The following is a 9,081-nucleotide window of genomic DNA, read 5'->3' as shown; positions in this document are numbered from 1 at the left end:
ACAGACCTCAGAAATAAATCCACATATTTACAATCAATTGATCTTTGACAAAAGTGATAGGAATAAACAATGAGAAAAGGATCTTCTCTTCAGTAAATTCGTGGGAAACTGAATATTCACAAGCATAAGGAAGAAATTAGACTTGTATCTCACACTGTATACAAAAATTCAAACTGGTTTAGAGAATTAAATAAAAGATCAGAAACTGTAAAGGTACTAGAAGAAGATATGGGGGGGGGACTTCTTGACGTGCTATGGGCAATGTATTTTTAGATGTGACCACAAAAGCACAGGCAGCAAAAGCAAAAAAAAAGAGAAAAAGAAAAAAAGAATTGAAAACAGATTGCATTAACTATAAAGATTTGAACAGCAAAGGAAACAATTTACAGAGAGCAGAGTGTACCTACAAAATGCGAAAAATATTTGAAAAACCACTCCAATATGTATAATATGCTCAAACAACTGAGTAGAAAAAACACAACAAATAACATTATTTTTCTTTCAGGGACACTTTTCCTTGCTTTAATATATTTTGTCTTTTACTGCTTTTGAAGCGAGCTCTCAATTACAAAATATCAAACTACACTAAAAAACTCCAGCCACTGGCACAAGATGGAGAAGCCCACAAGTAAGGAAAGACAGCAGCAGGTGGCAAGAGGCGGGAAGTGACTGAAGCTGTGGTTACAAATGCTCAAGTGTCGGATAGCTAAAACTATCCAAAAGGTTGTACCCTAATAGTAGCACAGTAGCACTACCATGACGGGTGGCCTCGGTGTGTTTGGGCTCAGATTCCACATGGCAATACAATTTCTTCCAGTTAAGAGTTCTTGGATTGCACCAATCACAGGATGGCCTGAGGGCACCGGACCAGTCTATTAGTTTTTCAAAACGCTGTCACAGACCTGACAGATGTACTGGGAGGCTTCAGGAGCTAGCTCTACACTTTGGTGACAGTGTGTAATTGGGGTTTTCTGGCTGGCTATGGAGCTGGGCCAAAACCCAAATGCCATTAGTGAGTCCGGGATTGGTACAGAATACCCTGCCCTTCCACATTCCTCTTGGCAATAGTATAAACGTTCTTGTTTTGCAACTTGTTGGAAACAGTGTCAGCATTTAAATGACTTTCCTTAATCTGAAACTGAAGTTCATTTCATTGGGAATATCCTTCCATGTTGCAAGGAAGACCTGGCACTTCATTTTCCATCTTCTACAAAAAGTACATGAGGCAGCTGAAGTAGAAGATATCACGATTGTTTTTCACAGCCACCTGCAGGTTGTTCAGAGGTTCTATCTTCATGACTGGGTCCAAGGTGTGGAGACGCAGGGAGACATCAATGCTCTGGTTTGGCATCAGTGGTGTAGGAATGGCCAGAGGAGTGCTGTGGATGACACCAAAGCTATTCTTGTTAAACTGAGTTGCCAAGTCTGTCATGTGCTACAGAGCTTTCTTCATGAAGTTCATTTCCATATAGATGTGCCCTTGGAGGTGAGTAAATGTTCCTGAAATCTCCAAGACTTTAGCCTTTACTGCAGGCAGCCAGACAGCTTTAGGAGCCCCATATCCACCAGGTGCCATGACTATCCCCATAGAGAGTTCAAGTTGGTCATTCAGACCACTGCTGACCACAGCAGGAGTAGGTGAAGGAGCAAAGGTTGCAGGTACTGATGGTGGGGTGAAGGACTGTCCCACCAGACTATGTAGCCCTCCCCCCAAGAGGTCCATCTTTTTGAATTATACTTTTGTCTGGATATAAGCCCAGGAGAGGGGTTGCTGGATCCTATGGCCACTCTGTTTTTATTTTTTTGAGGAACCTCCATACTGTTTCTATAATGGCTGCACCAATTTACATTCCCACCAACAGTGTAGAAGTGTTCCCTTTTCTCCATCCCCTCTCCATAATTTATTTGTAGAATTTTAAATAATGGCCATTCTGACCGGTTTAAGATGATACCTCACTGTAGTTTTGATTTGCATTTCTCTAATAATTAGCAATGGTGAGTATCTTTTCATGTGCCTATTGGCCATCTGTATGTCTTCTTTGGAGAAATGTCTATTTCAGTCTTCTGCCCATTTTTTTGATGGGGTTGGTTTTTTGGTGATTTCATTTGTATGAGCAGTTTGTATATTTTGGAAATTAAGCCCTTGTAGGTTGCATCATTTGCAAATAGTTGCTCCCATTCCACAGGTTGTCTTTCCATTTTCTTTACAGTTTCCTTAGCTGTGGAAAAGCTTGTAAGTTTGTATAGGTCCCATCTGTTTATTTTTGCTTTTATTTCCATTGCCTTGGGAGAATGATCTACAGAAACACTGGTACAACTTATGTCAGAGAATGTTTTGCCTATGTTCTCTTCTAAAAGTTTTATGGTGTCATGTGTTATATTTAACTGTTTCAGCCATTTTTAGTTTATTTTTGTGCATGGTGTGAGGGTGTGTTCTAACTTCAATGGTTTACCTGTGGCTATCCAACATTCCCAACACAATGTGCTGAAGAGACTCTCTTTTTTCCCATTGTATATTCTTGCCTCCTTTGTCAAAGATTAATTGACCATTGGTGTGGGTTTTTCTGGGCTCTCTAGTCTGTTTCATTGACCTATACGTCTGTTTCTGTGCCAGTACCACACTGTTTTGATTACTGTTGCTTTGTAGTATTCTCTGAAGTCTAGAAGCATTATGTCTCCTGCTTTGTTCTTTTTCCTCATGACTGCTTTAGCAATTCTGGGTTGTTTATGGTTCCATATAAATTTTAGGATTCTTTGTTTTAGTTCTGTGAAAAATATCATGAGTAATTTGATAGGGATGTCATTAAATCTGTAGATTGCTTTGGGTCCAATGGCCATTTTAATAATATTTCTTTCAATCCAAGGGCATAGGATATCTTTCCATTTCTTTGAATCCTCTTCACTTTCCTTTATTAATGTTTTATAGTTCTCAGCTTATAAGTCTCTCACAACCTTGGTCAGATTTATTCACAAGTATTTTATTTTTTTGGATGCAATTTTGAAAGGGATATTTTTTCCATTCCCTTTCTGCTATTTCATTGTTAATATAAAGACATGCAACCGATTTCTGTATTTTAATCTTGTATCCTTCTACCTTGCTGAATCTGTTTATCAGTTCTAGTAGTTTGTGTGTGGAGTCTTTAGGTTCTATATATTGTATCATGTCATCTGCCTATAATGAACATTTTACCTCTTCCCTTCCAACTTGGATACATTTTCTTTTTCTTGTCTGATTGCCGTGGCTAGACTTCCAGTATTATGTTGAATAGAAGTGGTGAGACTGGGCATCCTTGTCTTGTTCCAGATTTTAGTGAGAAGACTAAGTGCTTTTCACCATTAAGTATCATATTGGCTGTGGGTTTGTCATAAATAGCTTTTAGTATGTTGAGATATGTCCCCTCTATACACACTTTCATAAGAGTTGTTATCATGAATTGGTGTTGAAATTTATCAAATGGTTTTTCTGAATCTATTGAGATGATCATGTCATTTCTTTTTTGCTGTTGATGTGGTGTATCACACATGGATTGATGTGCATATATTGAAAGATCCTTGTGACCCTAGGATAATTCAGCACGTTCATGGTGTATGATCTTTTTTATGCATTGTTTGGTTCAGTTTGACAACATTATATTGAGAATTTTAGGTTCTATATTCATCAAAGATATTGGCCTGTCATTTTCTTTTTTGGTGGTGTCTTTGTCTGGTTTTGGTATCAGGATGATAGTGGCTTCATAGAATGTCTTTGGGAGGCTTCCTTTCTCTTCGATCTTTTGGAAGACTATCATAAGGAGTATGTGGTGACCAGAGCTTGCACTGGATGTTGAATAGGGCCTCCTCGTTGCTCTGTGGTTGACACAGCCCTGTCGGGGGCAGGGTCTGCTCCCTAGTTGTTGGAATAGAAGCCCCCAGGTCTCTTTCTATGCTGGATTAGAGAGCATAATTAGGTAGGCTGGATTGGAGCACTCCCAATGGGAGGGGAGTCACTGAGCATTCCTTTGCCGGAGCTGTCCACCAGGAAGTGTGCTCTGCGGTGTCACCTGTCACCCATGGTGCGGGCTCACAAAGTACTCTGTTGTTGGCACTGCTCTCAGCCCCACCTCAACTGTGGGAATGCAGGCAATTAGCCCTGGTGTCCCTTAGGCACAGTGTTCACAAAGCCACCAGCGCAAATCCATAGGTGCTAATCCACTGATGTCAGGTGCCAGGACCACAGTGTCCCACACATGGACCCACTGTGGGAGCTATGGAAGCAGACTAAACCCCAGCCCAGCCCAGCCTCCTTGTGCCTGTGCCCATGAAGCCCACAGCTGCTAATGCTGGAACCGTCCCAGACACGGGGATGCCCACTGTCCACTCGGATGTCCCATAGGCACTGAGTTTATAAAGCCAGGGGCAGTGCCATAAATCTTCAAATTGCACAGCCATGGGGAGAGGGCTCCGGTATCAGCCTTGCTTCCTAAGTCAGTCAGTACCTTGGGATCCACTCTGATTTCAACCCCACCTCCATGTGTGAGCAACTTGCTGGTGCCTGTGTGCTCCCAGAGGTCGTCGTAGAGGTGACACCAAGAAAGAGGCTGCTATAGTGGCCCTCCCCTCCCTTCAGCTGCCCCTTAACAATGATGTTTTGCTTCTATGGCCAGCCTGGTCTTCTTCTGCATACACCCCGGGTTGGGCACTTACCACACTCCAGCCTCTTCGGGCTGTCTGCATGCAGCCAAACCCAGCCAAACCCAGTCCAATCCCCTGGTCTGTCCTCTGAAGCCCAAGTTTCAGCACCCAAAACCCACACATACCAGCAGCACAAGCCTTGGGCTGAGGACTGCAGCGAGGTAGTACAGATCCTCTGTGCGTGTCTCTGTTTTGTCTGCAGCAAACTGACTGCTGCGCTCTCCTCGAAGCCTCTGCAGCTCCGTTTCTGTCCCAGCTCACATCCCCACTAGTGAAGCGGGTTCCCAGGGTGAGGGAAACTGTCCTCTTACACAGCTCCCCCCCAGGAGGGAGCTTCTTCTTCTTCTTTTTTCTTTCATCCTATCTCATTACATGGAGATCTTTCTTGCACGTCTGGGTGTCTGAGATATTGTGCCGGCATTCAGTAGGTATTCTGTGAGGATTGTTTCACACGTATGTATTTTTGATGTATTTGTGAGAGGAGGTGAATTCCACATACTTCTGTTCTGCCATCTTGACTCAACCTCTATATAACTTGTTTGCCTTTTTTTCTTCTACTTCGGGAAATCAAATTATCAGTGCCTGAAGGAGACTGACCAGAGGCCCAAGGACACAGGAAATATCAAGGTCATTACACAAACATCAGCCCCACAGAACCCCTAAAGCCCAGATACTGAGGAAGCAAAAGAGGAGATAAACTGCCTCAAAAGGGACAGTAGTCATGTATACTCCCTGCAAGTGTATATCAAAGGGCTTGTTTCCACAGATGATGACAAGAGATGCTACGATTCTTTAAGTGTTCAATATAATGGAAAATAAACCGATTACATTGGCATTGTAATTTATTTTCCCCGACCATCATTGTGGTTGGGTGCCTCTTCATATGTAAAATGATTGTTTTTGTTTCTTTTTCAGTGAAATTTAATTTCATAGGTTCCAAATATTTTTATTTGGTTGCTTCTATTTTTTCTCTTTACTGAGAGGCAATTTGAATATACTGTATATTTGTGGTGTCTTCTCCCACAGCATCCTTCCAAACCAATTACTGTCCACACAGTCACTAAAAAATTTGTCAAGAACTTGTTGTCACAGGTCATCCACCACTCAAGACATTTGATATGAGGGCCATCTGCTGTGCACAGCCTTACATCAAGAGCTCTGTACTGAGCTCTTTGCTCTCAACTTGTGGACCAGATAAAGGACAGGATAAGGATATCATTATTCCCTCACCTGCTGTACTCAAGCACATTGGTCACTGCCAAGCTGACAGACAACAGGCCTCGGATCTTCTCCTATGGTTTTCCCTAGTTTGCCACCAAGACATTTGATCTGGACCATGTCACCATCAACTTACCCTGAGAAGTATTTTTTTTTTTCTAAAATGAACCTGAAATACTGTATTTTTCTCCTTTTGTGTCCAGGGAGAAACAGCTCTAGTTTTCTAAGTCATAAAAAAAAAGTTATAAATACGACATTTGGGGCAAGAGATAGAAAATCAACATTTTGGGGCTTCTACACCACCACCCTGCAAGTCATGTGATCGGCCTTTAAATCAATCAGCTGACCCTTGTACCTAACTGAACAGCTTTAAATCAGCTCCACACACTTTAATTTACCTGACCCTGTATGAACTCAGAATCTGCCCCTGAAACCTGCACCTTCAAAAGTCAGGAGCTTCACGTTGATCCCAGCACTGAACATAGCTCTGGGCATACAGGCTGTGATCACTGATGGTGCAACAGATAAGTAAGTGAGACCCTTCTGTTGAGGTCAGGTGTGTGTAGACAGAAGGAAGAGGCTTGGATCTAAAGGGAAGAAAGAACTCTGGGGAGTTCTTTGGGGAGAATTCTGGAGAGCTTGGACACAGGGTGGAGTACAGGCAGCCATCAAAAATATCACTGGTTTTATATGCTCCACATTCACAACCGCCTGCCCTGTTTTCCAGGTTCAAACACTCACACAGGCCTGTAGCAAGTAACCTGTCAGCCCAAGATTCAAACAAGGTATTTCTGGGTCCAGAATCCTACCTCTGGTGAAAACAAAGGCAGTCATAGTGCAGAGAACATTCCACAGTGTCTGGCCACTGTACCGTCCAACCAGGCTGTAAGTTCACAATCAGATACTGATGGCAGACCTATGTCCCCTCTGTGAAGGGACCCAGTTTGGGCCAGAGAGTCAGAGGTGTCTGGTGCATCTAATCCTGTATCCACCAAGTGTGCAGCAGATTGATGGAAAGGGGTGAAAAATCATATTTTCTCTCAATTCATGTTAGTTTATCAAAAGAATAGAGTTTTGTCTTAGTTAAGCAGAATACTTTTAAATAGCGCATACAGCTCAAAACTGCTGTTTAGGGAACTGAAAATCAAGTCAGCCATGAACAGTGCTTTAAAATCCTTGGAAATCAGTCAGAGGTGAGGATTTGGTTTGGCATAGTGTTGAGTGCAGGAGTAAAGAAGCAGAGACATCACTTCCCAAAAGGCACTGAAATCCCATGGCACCAATGGATCAGCTGCAGGGGCAGGGGTTTTGGGTGAAGGGTATTTCTCTCAAAATCTCCCAGGGCTTTCACCCTTCCCTATGCCACCCCACTACTACATTCACTTTTCCCTTCTCAATTTCTGGAACCCCTGGGGCAGCACTTCTTAAGCTGGAGCCCCCAGGGACCACCTCTGCAGTCCAGATTTTTCATGGATCTTTACAAACTCTCGACTGGAAGCCAGGTGGCAAGGCCCCCGGGTGTGCGGCTGGACAAGGAGTGCAGGGGAGAACTGGAGCATTAAAGCACAATGAATGATGAGAAAGAAAAATGAAGGAAACAATCCTATTTACTATCATATCAAAAGAAATAAATACCTAGGAACAAACCTACCTGAGGAGACAAAAGAACCATACTCCAAACACTATAAGATGCTGATTAAAAAAATTAAAAACGACACAAACAGGTGGAATGATACACTATATTCTTGGACTGAAAGAATCAATATTGTTAAAATGATCATGTAACTGAAGACAATCCACAGATTAAATGCAATCCCTATCAAATGACCAATGGCATATTTCACAGAACTAGAACAAAAAAAATTTAAGTTTGTATGAAAACACAAAGACCCCTAGTAGCCACACTAACCTTAAGAAAGGAAAATGGATCTGGAGGTATCAGACTTCCTGCCTTCTAGCCATAACAAAGTTACAGTCCTGAAAACAACAGGGTACTGGCACAAAGCAGAAATATAGATCAACGAGCAGGAAAGAAAGCCCAGAAGTAAGCCCAATCACCTATGGTCAATTAATCTATCACAACAGAGGTAAGAATATACAATGGAGAAAAGACAGCCTCTTCAATAAGTGGTGCTGGGAAAAATGGAGAGCTGCATGTAAAAGAATGAAATTAGAACACTCCCTAACACCATACACAAAAATAAACTCAAAATTGATTAAAGACCTAAATGTAAAGCCAGACACTATAAAACTCTTAGAGGAAAACATAGGCAGAACACTCTATGACACAAATCACAGCAAGACCCTTTTTGACCCACCTCCTAGAGAAATGGAAATAAAAACAAAAATACAAATAGGACCTAATGAAACTTAAAAGCTTTGGCATAACAAAGGAAACCATAAACAAAATGAAAAGACAACTCTCAGAATGGGAGAATATATTTGCAAAGGAAGCAACTGACAAAGGATTAATCTCCAAAATATACAAGCAGCTCATGCAGCTCAAATCACAAACAATGCAATCCAAAAATGGACAGAAGACCTGGATAGACATTTCTCCAAAGAGGATATACAGATTGCCAACAAACATATGAAAGAATGCTCAACATCACTAATCATTAGAGAAATGCAAATCAAAACTACAATGAGGTATCACCTCACACCGGTCAGAATGGCCATCATCAAAAAATCTACAAACAATAAATGCTGGAAAGGGTGTGGAGAAAAGGCAACCCTTTTGCACTGTTGGTGGGAATGTAAATTGATACAGCCTCTATGGATAACAGTAAGGAGGTTCCTTAGAAAACTAAAAATGGAACTACCATAGGACCCAGCAATCCCACTACTGGGTATATACCCTGAGAAAACCATAATTCAAAAAGAGTCATGTACCACCATGTTCATTGCAGCACTATTTACAATAGCAAGGACATGGAAGCAACCTAAGTATCCACTGACAGATGAATGGATAAAGAAGATGTGGCACATATATACAATGGAATATTACTCAGCCATAGAAAGAAGCGAAATTTAGTTATTTGTAGTGAGGTGGATGGACCTAGAGTCTGTCCTACAGAGGGAAGTAAGTCAGAAAGAGAAAAACCAATACTGTATGGTAACACATATATATGGAATCTAAAAAAAAAAGAAGGTTCTGATGAACCTAGGGGCAAGACAGGAATAAAGATGCAG

At 41.7% G+C, this 9,081-nt stretch overlaps 1 pseudogene; it reads right to left on the bottom strand.

Annotated features, from left to right (window-relative positions):
* Positions 1–875: 875 nt before the first annotated feature.
* On the bottom strand, positions 876–1,723 carry LOC103080682 (AP-2 complex subunit beta pseudogene; annotated as a pseudogene).
* Between the last annotated feature and the right edge of the window lie 7,358 nt (positions 1,724–9,081).

This window comes from Lipotes vexillifer, unplaced genomic scaffold, assembly GCF_000442215.2.
Source record: "Lipotes vexillifer unplaced genomic scaffold, Lipotes_vexillifer_v1.1 scaffold1485, whole genome shotgun sequence".
NCBI lineage: Eukaryota > Metazoa > Chordata > Mammalia > Artiodactyla > Lipotidae > Lipotes > Lipotes vexillifer.
Note: the sequence above shows the minus strand (reverse complement) of the source record. Positions and strands in the feature narration are given on the sequence as shown.